The following is a 15,253-nucleotide window of genomic DNA, read 5'->3' as shown; positions in this document are numbered from 1 at the left end:
TGACATATTGATGGCGCTAGTGACCTGGACAGGGTGTATCATCATCAGCCGTAGGATCGTCATGATCCCTAGGGTCCTCCTCATCCTGGTGGCTGGTGGGATGGTCATCATTTATATGGTTATGCAAGACTGCGATCACATATTCCTTGAAGTATCAGTGAGTGCTACCCTTTTCTATTCAGGTAGACCCCTTGTGACACCTGTGCACCAGCTATGGCAATGTGAGAGCCATCTATTGCCCCCGTATAGTTTGGGAAATTCCACTTGTTATCGAAACATTGAGCGACGTTTTTCATGTTAAAGGGAAACCGCGGATTCGTCTAGTAAGAACTCAAGAACTCAACAAACATTATTGCAATCAAAGACCGTTGTTTTGCCAATTCCAAGCAGTTTTGAAACTCTTCTGTACTCTGCAGTTTTGATAATCCAGCATGAGTCAATAGCAACCTTTTCCTTGTTGGTATTTAAGGAAGACGTACGTAGGTTTCTTTTGGACACTCTTCCTCTTTGGTATGAACCCACTCAAATCTACCTTTATTTGTTCAAAATTGCCATATCTTTGTCGTCTCCTAATTTCATCATATCGGACCACCAGAGTGATTGCCTGTCTCGGCTCGGCACTTATCTTTCCGAAAGCTCTGCATTATGTCCATTACAAAATCATGCAGACTCATAGGACATTTCCATCTACACATGTGTCTATTTGCATATATATGTAAATATACTCACATATGTAAACCATGTGCATGCGAATGATCAGAAAGTGAGTAAATCATAACCCAAAGGTGACAAACTTTTCGAATTTTGTTTATATAACAGGTGTTGAACGAACATACCGTTTCGGACTGCCAGTTACCTATCAGAAATGTGTCCAAACAATAAATTTGTGGAACTTCTCAATACAGTAAAATCACAGAACTTGTCATTACAGTAACACTGTGGAATTTGTCCATCGTGTAAGAGATCCAGAAATTGTATTTCATGCTTTGTTGTTACCATCAAGATTTCATCTGATGTAAACATAACCTGACGAGACTTGCAATTCAAAACGTACAGGATAGATTCCAACTGCGATAGTTTTGCTGACGGATTCGATGAAAGGCACAGTTTCTTCTTTATAGACTTGTGTGTAGTTTTGACATTTCGGGGGCGAACGTTCATGTAGTGAGCTGATTTGACCAGTGAGATTCTACAGTTTTCTAGAGCTTATGATTTTTACTTACTAGCACACATATGGGAGATTGTAGTACTGTAATGGCCTTAGTGATTTTTTTTTATCACAGTAGCTTCATATAATTGGGTATAGACACATTTGAAGATTATCAACATCATCAGCATCGACAATTCCTCAGTGAAGTACATATTTTGGTGCTTTTATTGACTGACTAGTTTAACTTTGTTGGCGTTGTTGTGAAATCAAGTTTATTCTCCTTTTAATATATTGGTTCCCGCACTGGCAATGGAATGTGATCACTGTGGTACTCTGTGTGGAGGTCCTATAGAACAACCTCAGGGAACCACAGGTAATGAAATAACTTCGATCGTTGCTGTCGCTGAGAAAACGTAACCTCCGTTAACCATGTCGGTTTGTGATTAAAGAAGGTCCAACGTTTATATCCATAACGATCAAATCTACTAAATAACAATAGGGATAGCTTTATTTAGTTGATTCATACAATTTAGCAGAGCAACCCATTGACAGATACGAGATAGTTTGGTTTCTTCAGTAATATCGTTCATACGAAAACGACTACTGAGTTCACAGTGAACGATTACTGACCGGCCATAGGGTGCCTGACCTCCAGGCTGTGAGGAAACAAAGGCAGGTCATGAACATGGAGGGCAACAAATCTTAGTGGGGGATGCTGATTCGAGAGAGGACACTTCGCAAAACTAGGCTGGTGCCTGAAAACGAAGCAATCTGATTACATGTGAGTGCAGGATGTAATTTTGTGCTCGAAAATATAACAATCTGATTACCTTGGAGTGCGGAGTGTAATTCGGTGCTTGGAAATGTAACAATCTGATTACATGTGAGTGCCGATCGCAGTTTGGTGCTTTACAGTATAACAATCTGATTATATGTGAGTGTGTAGTGTATAGTGTAATTTTGTGCTTGAAATTCTAACAATCTTATTACATGTGAGTGAGTGTAATTTCAGCGCTGCGTGGGGATTTACGCATAGGCATAAGCCTATGAAACACGGGAGCTTACATGCTCAAAACCTGCGAAATAATAACTGAAACTCAAGATCATACGCGTCTGGCACCGACAATGTTATGCAACTTTGCCATCAAATGTCTTTCAAAGTGAACTATCTAGAACAAGTGCAATAAATGTGTATTTTCTATGTTCTGATGGGGACACTGCGAATCCACTGGGCCAAAGCTATATTCCAAAACAAAATACACAAACTCCCAACCCGCAATCCCCACTACTGAATACGAAATAATACTAAACACACTAGATTGCCATGTTTCTTTATATACTGAACATCATTGAAAACGCACCACCCCTACAATTGTGGATTTCTAAGAGCAGAAGTGAGCAATCTATGTAAATTTTACATATTTGTGTAGACCAATGTTTGATAAAGAAAAGAAGCAAAAAACAATCAAGCAAAACAGTGAAGATTTAATGCAGCTGACAATGAAATAAAGATGGGGTCAAAATGGAAAGTCAGTAGCGTGTATGACCCCCGTTAGCAGCAACACAAGCTGTGCAACGTCTCCTCATTGAACGGATAAGTCTCTGAATAAAGTCCTGAGGCACTGCAGTCCACTCTTGCTGCAAGGCATTGTCGAGTTCCCCAAGGTTGTTGATCTGCGGACGACGTGCGAGGCGTTGGCCGATGTAATCCCACAAGTGTTCGATGGGTGACAAATCTGGTGACAATGCAGGCCAATGAAGTAGAGGAATGTTGTTGTTAGCCAGATACTGTATCGAAACACGTGCAGTGTGGGCTCGTGCATTGTCATGTTGAAATGTGTGCAGATCTTGATGCTGGTGAAAGAAGGGAACGACGTTGTTCTGAAGAATGTTGTCACGATAGTAAACGGCATTCACTCTGCCACGACAAACAATCAGAGCGGTTCTGTGGTGATAACTTATCCCTCCCCACACCATAATGCTGCCTCTACCCCACCGATCGGTTTGCACAACACAATCCTGATGATAACGTTCACCCCGTCGACGCCATACCCGTAGACGCCCGTCAGCATTTCGCAACTGAAAACGCGACTCGTCGGAGAACACCACACCATGCCAACGTCGTAACAACCACACACGATGCTGTTCAGCCCATTGTCGGCGTTCACGGCGATGCCTGTCAGTCAGGATGGGTCCAACGTAAGGGCGTCGACAACGTAACCCTGCCGCACGGAGACGGCGTCGGACGGTGGAAGCGCTGATCAAACCACGTCGACCCTGGACAGCGTTGGCGGTTCTGGCAGCGGGCAAGGTTCGATCCCGAATATGGCGCCGTACAATGTCTCGATCTTGACGAGGGGTGGTAACACGTGCCTGACCTGGGCGTTGCCGGTCCCTGCTGGTTCCTGTTTGTTGGTATCTGTTAGCAAGCCTCAGAATGGTCGAATGATGACACCCAAATCGTCGTGCAATGTTTCTGCTTGAAGCGCCGACCTGCAACATACCCAAGGCCTGTTCTCGTTCCTCTGGTGACAATCTTGGCATGGCGAAAAAACTTTACTTACGAAAGTACTGCGAAAATGAGAACGGTTTTGTGCCGAAGGTCATTTATACCCCTGAACAGCATGCTTTCTGCATGCAATTTGTGCCCTTCGTGTGTGATGTGCATGAATTTTGTTGTTTTCATGTGATGTGTTCGATGATGTGTTCGAACGATCTGTTTTTTACTGTAGAGCGTTATTTACGATCTAGTGTGTTTTTATCAAAATTCCCACCATTAATTTTCCATTTCCAAAAGATTCTATTGCCTTATTTCAAAATTTACAGGTGGTGCGTTTTCAATGATGTTCAGTATATAAAAGCGGCTATTCTCTTGTACTAAATGTATTCAAAAGAATGTTACCTAAATAATAATTTCATAATGGATAATATTGAATATTAACAACACCAAAACTATAACACGGTGACCAAAAAATACAGGTCTGGACCAAGCGATGAAGGAAGTATGACTGGTTATCAGACACGCCACTGAATTTGTCCCCCCCCCCCCCCCCCCCCCCCACACACACACACACACACACCCGATCAGGACAGCATCGATGACTTCTGGACCATACCTCCGTCCCAGAGTAGACGAGTATTCTCACACAAATATATTATTATCCAAAAATATGAGCTCTGTCTTTCTTTTTCTTGTGAAATACCTCTACAACTCATTATGATGTCTCCCCACAACATATAAGATCTCTCGTTCTTAAACATACTCACTCTCAATATTATGTGCTTAACGGTATGGTTTGCGTTGTAGTGGATGTTCTGATTCGCAAATTATATTTTACCATATCAACATATGTAGAAGATTTTATATTCGTACCCATGAAAAACACTTCATTTACGCCCTAAATGGTAGCATCTCCCTAGTGAGAGCGTGGGATACACTGATATTTCACCTAGAGCGTCCTATAAGTAGTATGACATGGGCACAAATATATTATTCTAATGATTACAGAAGAGATCAAATTGAGTTAAAGAAAAGCTACTTTATAAATCTACTTTCAAACATAGATTGGCTATCGCATGTTGAAAGCAACGTCATAGAAATATTGTGACATCATAGCATTGTTCATGACGTCACGTCACCATGATATTTTGCCCAAGGGCATTGTATAAAATATATTAACCCCAGGAGAAGGAAGATTTTATGGATATCAACTTTATTATGAGAACACAACGTTTCGGAGTTAATGCTTACTCCTCCATCAGGTGATTGAGAATAGGGTACGGAGCTATATTTATATGTACAGGTAAAACAATAACAAAGTAACAAGTGGAATGAATTAACAAAAGCTGGAAGCCAGTATAAACAAGCACTGATAGGAAGCCGACAGTTATGATAACAATGATGGAAGCCAATGGTGTTACTGATGATAGGATGTGTATGCATAACACAGATAGGGGGTAAGGACGATGTACATGATTGGGGATAAACTTTCGCCCTCGTATGTAATACGTCATATCATACCCCTATCAGCCTACTAGTTTGACTCATCCAGCTCTGGCTTACACATCTTTTCCTTTTGTTACTTCAGTGGGTTTATCAATTTAAGGCCTTGATAAACATGTTAATTATGCCTTTTTCTTCGAAACGTCGCACCCACGAAATCCATTGACTTCTGAAATGCTACCCAAAGAATCAACATAATAAATGAGTTAAAACGAGATAAGGGGTTTATGTAGAGCTTATGCACATACCCTTCTACGTTAAGGAGCATCTTCATTGACGAGAAAAGTCCACCTGTGTGGACCACCTCCCCTGTCATGAAAGTGACCAGACACGTGTATGTACTGGTCAGGTAGCTACGAGGACGTCAATCATTGGACCTTCTGGAGTACCGTCCAGAATGTACATGTATTCCACCATCGGCCGTTACTTGTTTAAATTACCTCCATTTTTCATATTTTACATCTTCAGTCTTGGAACTGTCTTCATCCATATTTGTGCATTCAGCACCGCTCTTGTTTTCGCCATGGTTCGTGAATGACTTTTACTGGGTTTGAGGTTTGTTCATCGGATCTGTGGTTGGAGTCAGCAGACGTGAAAGACTACCACCTTCCCTTCTGAACACCGCCATCCTTCTTTCTTTCAAACTGTTCATGAAGACATATATCAACACAAACACCATCACCAAGCCTAATCCTTTGTGCATTGTAAGCGACCTATATGCCACAATGTTGGTTTTCATGACTATTTGAATATCACCTGCAACAAAAAGAAATATGGAAATACAATTCAGTATTCTAGATACTGAAAAAGTGATATCAATCGTATGGAGACTGTGTATTTGAATCTCGAATATTTCCCCTATTTACCAGATAAATGGACGTGTTCAGTTTGTTTACATCAGCCGCTTTCGGGCACCAGATCTATGTAATGTTGTTATAAACCCCAATGCATACGCCTACTGGTGCATACACACATTGGCAAATACGTCTGTGATAAACTATACTTACAATAGCTGGTCTATCTTGAAACCTGGGGTGATAAATCAAGGAACGTTGAAGGCTATTAAAACAGTCGAAACGTTGAAGGCTATTAAAACAACATAGTTGTCTCCTGTTAATATGATATGTGATATTATGTATTGCCTCAAGCTGAAAGAGTGGGTGATATCACTACAGCAATCGGAAAATAACCATAATGCGTCTGGTTAAACTACATGTAACTTACAACATGCAGTCTGTTTGGGCCAGACTGCTTTTAGCTGTATGTATCATACGAACAGACAAACAGATACACAGTTTGCTGTACAGTTAAAAAGGTGCATAAATTACAAGCACCCCAACCTTGCTCAGGAATTACTGGAGAGTATAATTGATCACTTCCCTTTCTACATATGACCATTATAGCAAAATGTACCACACTTGGCAACAATACGTAACTATCCATAAAAGGCAACTGTCACATATGGAGAAGTTTCTGACAGATTTGAGAGGCGTGGTTTCTTTAGGTTTATTCAAACATGTGTGTCCCACATTCTATACCCACAACTTTACCCGTTCACTATCAGCAGTACCAAGAATTTCTCTGATGTTATGATTTCCCAATGTCCTTCATAAAAAAGGCTGTTAAAGTTTACATCAATATATAGCTGGTAATATGATAACAGGAATCGATTTAGATCTCGTGTAGCCATGATCAAACAACATGCGTCAACCTGTTTGAACATGACTTTCACGACAGTGGTGGTGAGAGCTGGATATTACCCTGATATTCATATTGCGATATATTGCAGTTGTACTTCAATACATTATGCAGTTACTGTTACGGCGTGTCAGTGATATATTCAGATTCACATCCAATACGAACTCATGACATAAAACATCATCATTTAAATAACTTACATGAAGAGCTCCAAACATACACGTGTATTAGGAATAATAATATTGTGTTCATTCTTTTCAATTCAATACCCATATGTACTATTTCTGTGTACGCCATCAGGCTATAGTATGACAAAAATGTATTGAGAATTTAAAGATTGTCATTTTTTAAATATTTGGTTTCACTCACTATTCATGGTTTGAAGTGTGAATATTAGCAGAATATAACTCCTGTTTCAAAGACAGGTGAACAGTTAGTATTTTGTCAAGTCACCATGGGCGGCAAGGCGGTCTTCCATGCGGCGTTGCATACTACTGATCCAAGGAGTTAGAAAGTTGTGGTCTATGCTGTCCCAATATCGGACCACCTCTTCTTTCATGCAAGCAATATTTGTCAGATTTTTCTTATTGACATTTTCCTTCAGAAGTCCATAAACATTTTCTATTGGATGTAGGTCCGAATGATTTGAACGTTGTTTTGGTTCGATGTCCTGTTGGAAAATCCAAACATTTCCATAAAACACGTGAGCAGGTGGAAGTAAATGTCCCTCGATAATATCTGTGTACTACTCACCGTTCATACTCCCTGGAAATACACTGGGGGATGTTGCCCCTAACACAGATATGCCACCCTACACGTTAAATTTCGGACTGTACTTTGGGCGCTGATACAATGATTTTTTTTCAGTTTGTTTGGTCCAGAATTTCAGTGTATTAGGGAAACAACCTCACGGAACCTTCACCTGAGAAAATCACATTGTCCCAGTTGAAATTTCTATGTTGTAAGCACCAGTTCAACCATAGCTTCTTTTGTTCAGGTTTCGTGATCGGTGATGGAATTCCTCGACTTTTCTGCCAACTCACTGCATGCAACTCGGCTCTGATTGTCTCCATACAGACGGCCACAGATCCTCTATCAATCATATCCAACCTTAAGTATTCTACAGTCCTGCGTTTGTTTTTAGAAACAATAATACCAATAATGCCTCCTGTCACCGACAGTCAATTTATCCGATCACTTTACCCGATCTGATGTCCTTGTTATAATGCTCAAAAATCAACTCCCTCTTCTCTAAATCATCCACATTGAGGATCATTGAAAATATCGTCTGCTACCAATTAAAAAGGAGCGATAACTCATCACAAACTAAGAAAAAAAAAGATTAACGAAGCTATCTCTTGAATGAAACCAAGCATTTGATGGCCGGTCAAGGTTGTTTATGGTAAAGGTCCAAGGAAACATATTCCCAAAGTTTTCAGTAATTTCTGGTCATACATGAACCTTTTGTATTAACCGATGCTTACAAAGCATTTTGTTTGCTTTGGTCTAGTGTCACAATTTCTTTCAAAACTTATTTCATGTGTCAGCGTGTTTTAATATTTCATATCAATATCGCCATTATTATCGGTTGAGCAGTTCGTGCATTTTTTAAAACCACTCTCACAATCTTTTGTTGTGTGTGTCATCTCACCACAGTGAGCACATTGGGTGGGTGGATTTCATAAGCCATGGTTATTAACATATGGTTCATCATCCGAGCTCCCCACCCACCACGGAGTATCACAAGGACAATGCTAAAAACAAGTGGGTCTCCAACTTGCAGCACCAAGGATACCCGGATGATATACTCCAGTAGAAGTATTATGAATAATTAATCCACCAGATTGGCCCATGAGCCATCGCCTTTTGGGCTCTAGGCACCTGAATCTAGACTCTAGGCAAAGTTCAAAACAACATATTTCACAATCGAACATGTTTTAAACTATAAAGTCAAGACCAATCAATCAAATCAATCAAAATCAATTCCAAATCATATTTGTGAAATGATAAATATAGTTATAATATATGCACAGGGCTTGGCAGCATGACCAACCGATTGGTTGAACCGGGGCCATTCAACCTCCCGTCTAGGTGAGTAAGAGTTGAAGGGGTGTTGGGCAAAGGGAACGCGGTTACAGGCTCCCAGTGCCCTAACCCCCAGACTCCCGTCCTCCACCGACAAAGGGCTGCAACCCACGGCAAACGGGTTGGTGGACCAAATATACCCCCGGATCCACGACGGGGGTGTTGGCGACCCCTTAGAGTTACCCAGCACCCCTGAGGGCCCGGAGTCAAAATGAAACTTTCCATTCTTTCTTCAGGGCACTATAAAAGAACAAGATGGTAAGATGGTGAAATTGTTATAACTTCATTGCTGAGATCTGTGTGATGTACTCGATACAGTGACATTGCCACAATCAGTTCCATTAGGCTACACCGCCGTTCCAAGACTTGGGTATACAGAATGTCAAGTCACAATATGGACGTCCAGAACGGAGATTGGCAGCCCGCAACCGATTTCGAATGGTCTGTGAGGACAGTCGATCTCCAAACATCTCAGCCCTGGTTCGTGTAGCCGGTAGAAATCTGTCACGTAGGTGACGGTAGGACGATCTGACTGTCTTCTGCTCGTGACGTCACACGTGGACGACCCGACCTTGGCCGATCAGATGTGGTACCAGTTTGTTGTAGACGACCTCGCAAGTGATACACAGTACGACGGCTGCATCCCATTGCTCTTGCGACGTCAGTAACTGAGCTTTCCGCTTTCAACATGCCAATGGCACGTTCACGTTGTACATTTGACAATCATGGCATTTAAAGTACCGTTAGAACTGTGGTTTAAAGGTGTTTTTGTCAATTTTGAGGCCAATGCAAACACGCACAAAGGACGAAAACTTCGATGCGAAGATCACGTGATCGACTGCACGTGCAAAACATAAGGATCCCATTTCGGATGCATAGATGTATCATCAGAGAAAAAATATTCATTATTTTTAAAAATTACATTTCGTGAAGTTTCTTTTTTGACTCAGTATATTTAATAAAAGCACAATTTTGACTTTACTGATAAAGGTTTAGCCCCCATCAGACCATTCTGGTTTGAATAACATTTTCAAGTGGGAATCTACCAGACTCGTCATTTGCAGTCAAGTAAGGTGTATGTTTCGTCACTCTTACTAAATATTTCAGAGGAACATTTTCAAAGCAAGAAATGTATTCAAAGTCTCAGTCCTCACAGTCACATAAAAGAATCGGCGTCACCATACAATCAAACCATTTCAAATGACAGTCTGTGAAATGTTTTCTACCTTCGTTTAACTCGTAGAACGTTGTTCTTGTTGCATTTTTCCCCATTACAGATTTGGTTTTAGTAAAATTACCAATCTTTTGTAGTGTACCACCAAGATAGAGATAATAATTAACATTTTTCGGGGTAGTAGCTCTAATATTGAAACATTTTTTGAAATTCTCTTTCAGATCCTCCCACCACATGATTTTTTGTGGATTTTGATGATACCAGTTAGCCACTTACCTTAGATGATACCACTTTAAGAATGAGCGAAAAAGAAAATCTAAGAATACCGCAATCGAAAGAAGATATATATTCATTTACAGCATAATCAATTCTAGGGGCTTCCTTTTTCGTTTTCTTTTTAACACATTTCACAGTTTACTTACTCTGTCTTTGATTAATGTATATGTTTATGGCTGGTGTGAACATGCTTACGAATCGAAGACTTCTGTCGTGCTTGGCGATTTGTGATGTATACGGGATACTCTATGCACAACGACTGGCAAGTATCTATAATATACTTCCTTTGTTAAGAACATTTTGTGAAACTATTTAAGGAAATATATTCACGTAACAATATAATAGTTGTAATATTCCTTTTCCGATCCGATTGTCCTCATGTGTTTCTGTCAAACAAAAATATGTATAAATGGGAATAGAATTATTGTGCCGATTCAGCAAAGCTTTATGGGCTTTGAGAATAAGACTTTCCGAGTGCACAAACGTTTTTGAATAGTTTGCAAGTAATATATTCAAAGACGTCCAAGATACCCACGTGACTTTTCTCTTTTTCCAGGTGTTGTGTCTCTTAACTTTATCTTACTTTATCATACATGCAGACACCTCCGGCATGTAACAGCTGAAATAAACCGTATCGCTGATGTTACAAGCTTTTTTCGTCATGAATGGACACAATCATGATCATATCCAGAGGTCTTTTCGTGATGTCATGTGAGACCTGATAGTCCGTCGCCCTTAAATCACCCCCTGCAAGGACCAAAACTGTAGATCTGTCCTTCATCAATCCAAATGTGGTAGTATGTTGTTCATTCATATTGTTGTGGCGTAGACGTGTGTCACAAAAATAGCTCTATAGCTATAGCTATAATCATCAGGAGTGGTTAGCTCAAACACAGCGAGGAGTGGTTCACTCAAATTAAACACATCATCTGAAGGATGTCGATGTATGTGATGTATGGAGAAAACATGAGTTGTTCCGTACTTTAGATTTAGAGTGATTTAGAGATGAGTGTTAAGCAGATGATAATTTCATTTCAAGATGATGCATGAGCTGTTGTGAGCCCTGAGTATGTTTTTGTATTGTTTCAACATTTGTGTTTTGAATGTAATTTTCACTTTCGGTGTTTTTTTCTGATAACAGGTGACAAATGAAATATTTTTATGTTGGATTTGGAAAAGATTCAGGTGGTTTATTTTGGTAATGTAATTATGCTGCTGATATTGCAGCTGCATACATTCACAATTTGCAGTTACGCCATATTTTGTAGATACTGCTAGTGTCTATTGGTTCCAGTGTTGATGTTGATGTTGAACATCAGGGCTTGGTAGGTGATGGGGGGAAAATGATGCAAGTCGCGGATATGTCTAGTCCGAGCAACGCCTACGTATGTACATATGTGACGACAGAATTGCTAACTTTCGTTAGCTGTTTGGGATGACACCATGGTGATGTCATGTGATCATGGTGATGTCATGTGATCATGGTGATGTCATGTGATCATGGTGATGTAACCGAGAGACTTTGAAGTTGTTGCTTTGACTGTGTAATGCAACTGATCGTTTTGTGTAGATTAACAGTTCATCGCACCTTATGGTAGTGCATTAGATGCACATTGATGCACAAATTCTTCACACAAGTGTATGACTTGTATTATCCACGCCTGCGCCATGAATGGACACTAGTGCTTTAACTGTTCATGAACTGTCAAATATTTGACTTGTATTAGCACTTGTGCTTTGTACTGTGCCGAAACATGCATTTGATGTGTTAATGATTTTATCGTGTGAATGTTCGTGTTCAGTGGAATGTTTGGGTGAATAGTATTTGCACGTGTACATGTGCTCAAGTTGATGAGGGATGACGCTTACTAACATTTGAATAAATGAAATGTTTTTGTTTATAAACTTTATTTTATTTACAACTTCCTGTTTTTCATTTAAAGTCGGGCAAGTACGTGATAACTTGTTCTGTCGGTCTATGCATAATGAAATTTTACTAAATATTCCTTACTGTGTAAAGATATTGTTTACACGTGAACGGATGTATTGTTAAACAAATTAGAAACGTTCCTATTGTCAGGAGTTTTTAAATGATAAAAATCAGCAAAAATTGTCGAGTTCTTAACAAAACTTTACACCAAAGCGCACCTGTTCACACGCACGGTATTTGCAGATGTGTTTTGGCAAATTGTTGAATGCTGGTCCGCAAGGTTTGCCCTCAGCCGATGTCGAAAAATGTGTGTGTGTGTGTGTGTGTGTGTGTGTGTGTGTGTGTGTGTGTGCGTGCGTGTGTGTGTCTGTGTGTGTGTGTGTGTCTGTGTCTGTGTGTGTGTCTGTGTGTGTCTGTGTGTGTGTGTGTGTCTGTGTGTGTGTGTGTGTGTGTGTGTGTGTGTGTGTGTGTGTGTGTGTGTGTGTGTGTGTGTGTGTGTGTGTGTGAGTGACACCAGCATTAGTCCGGTCTCCCTCATTTTCAGGCAACCGGTTATTGCATAAAACAGCACCACTTCCATAACTTTGGGGGGTTTACAGTTCATGTTCACATCGCCTTAGGGAGACCAACCCAAAAGGGCAAATAAGTGCATTATTTGGGTATATATGTTTAATTCTGACCCAGTGAATTATTACAAGTGTTCTGATTTCTATTTTTTGTCAGGAAAACAAAACTGTAGCTTACTATTAAATGAAAACGAAAAATTCGGACCGTGAAACGGCGGTCGTGTTGCTTCGAATCGAGACCGACCTACCGGCGCCACACTTGCTTTTCTGTGAATGTTTCAGTGAAAAAAATAAACCCGGGACACATCGTTGTCGTCATTTTCAAAGTAAGACACAATTACACAACAATGTACAGTTTGGTGTTTTTTCCTTGATACTTTAAATACCGTTTGTGCGGTGCTTCGTTCGTGTCGGACTTTTGACGATGGCGGCCATTTAGCTGCCGCTGCTGTTTCCGAGGGAATCTTTGGTTGCTTATGCTGTGTCGACCTTACCGGAGATTTTTCCAAGGTATGTGTTATCTGGTTGTTGTTTTCATTCAATTATTTATTGTGAGGGTTAGTGTATTGTGACAACTGAAAGATAACAAGCGTGTCATTAACACCCGGAGATTCCTGCCGTTGACACGGGAGCTCGGTTTCAGTTTTCGTTCACTGACATTCTGTCACAATTTGAAAATCAATATGATTTTCGATGTATTGAACATTGACGATTGAGGTCATCAGCAATCATGTTGGGGAAACGTATCTGCCTATATAATGTTGGCACAGCGGGATACTTAGTTGGCCGTCCTTCCTATTTTGCTATAGGCCAATCGGATTATAGTTGGACTTATGTCTAATAATTTCACAAACTATCAATTTCCGCCCAAACAATCACAGAGATGAAAAGTTCATGGTTCTACTCAGCCTAAACAAACCCAATGTTTTTGGACAAAATTGAAATTGATATAATGTTCAAGAATGGATGTTTCATTAAGAACACAAGATTTTCCTTCTGCCAACTAAGACTGACTCTATATGTCATTGATTTTCAGTGAAAATTGTCAGAAGTGTTATAGACTTATATTTAATTAGAAATTTCCAAACTCCATGTGATGAAAATTGTCAAAAAGGGTTTGAATGAAAACCTTAGGGCATCAACACTTGAATCGTAAGTAGTATAGGGAATGACAGTTCTGGACCACTTTCAAGAAATGTCTCTACAAAGCCTTATTTACTAAATAAGGCTTTGGTTGGGACCTTAGATCTTGCTACTATTACCCCTACTACAAAAAGGTTGGGTGTCTATGAAACAGTTTACCGTGTATTGGTTGGAGGTAACACTGTGCCGTACGGTACGATCAATAATTCTTCTCTTACAAACCCCCTACCCGGCCCATCCCTCAAGTAGTACAAGTTAGGTTCGTCGGCTTTCATATCCACTTTATCTATGTTGTAAGTTTTGACTGACCATATAGGATCGGTGGCTCGCTTACGGCTATCGCCCTCGTGTTCCCCCGGCTGGTATAGATATATTACCCCTACTACTTAACGTGTGTTGGAGGTAACACTGTGCCTATGTCACGTTTATATCGATGAAACAGTTTAACGTGAACCGCCTACGATCTCTTTGGTGTTCATAATAAAGGCTTGCTGGGCTTTTTGTATCCCCTGTTCTATGTACTTTTTTTTCTCGTCCTCGCTGATAGCAGACTTACGAGACTTGGATCGAATATCTTGTTTCATTCCGTTATATTTTTTGAGTTCAGATAGGATTGAACGAAACTCCTCTTCTGAGATCTTACTGTCAGAGAGTGCCGTGGAAATTCGCTCACTCACTGTGTTCAGCTTTGCTTCGGCCAGAACCCTGATCTCGTCGTGTTTCAATGCCTTACGATTAAGTCTGCGTGATACTAACTTAAGCGCCAACCCTGCCAACCCTGCCACCCCTGCCGTTATTTCAATACCTAGCACTATAGGTGCAGCCACGATGGTAGCTAACAACCCAACGCCTGCCGCCCCTAGTCCCATGCTGGTTGCCATAAGGGTAGTGTCAGCCCCGTCCACGATATTGAAAGCTCTATTGTACTTTTTACATAGAGCTTTCCGCGTGTCACGGTCTTGTTCTAGTTGGCGTTTCACATCACATAACTGCCTCAAGCGGAACCCATCTACGGTTTCCAGCGTCTTCGCTACTTCCTCTACGACTGGGTACAGACCCATCCTATAATGTATATTTTGAAATATATTTTAATTGGGTTTCAGTTAAAAACCTATCAATGTATTTGAAACCTACAAGGGATAGATTATAACTAATGCTAAGATGTGAGAGACCAATAGACTTTTCTGTTGTAATAAAAACCCCACGGAGGCTTATTACACGGTTTAGA

General features: G+C 40.4%; 1 pseudogene; it reads right to left on the bottom strand.

Moving 5' to 3' along the window:
• Positions 1–1,772: 1,772 nt before the first annotated feature.
• On the bottom strand, positions 1,773–5,892 carry LOC137287781 (uncharacterized; annotated as a pseudogene).
• Between the last annotated feature and the right edge of the window lie 9,361 nt (positions 5,893–15,253).

This window comes from Haliotis asinina, chromosome 6, assembly GCF_037392515.1.
Source record: "Haliotis asinina isolate JCU_RB_2024 chromosome 6, JCU_Hal_asi_v2, whole genome shotgun sequence".
Classification (NCBI taxonomy): domain Eukaryota; kingdom Metazoa; phylum Mollusca; class Gastropoda; order Lepetellida; family Haliotidae; genus Haliotis; species Haliotis asinina.
The sequence above is the reverse complement of the archived record's forward strand: the minus strand, read 5'-3'. Positions and strand labels throughout refer to the sequence as shown.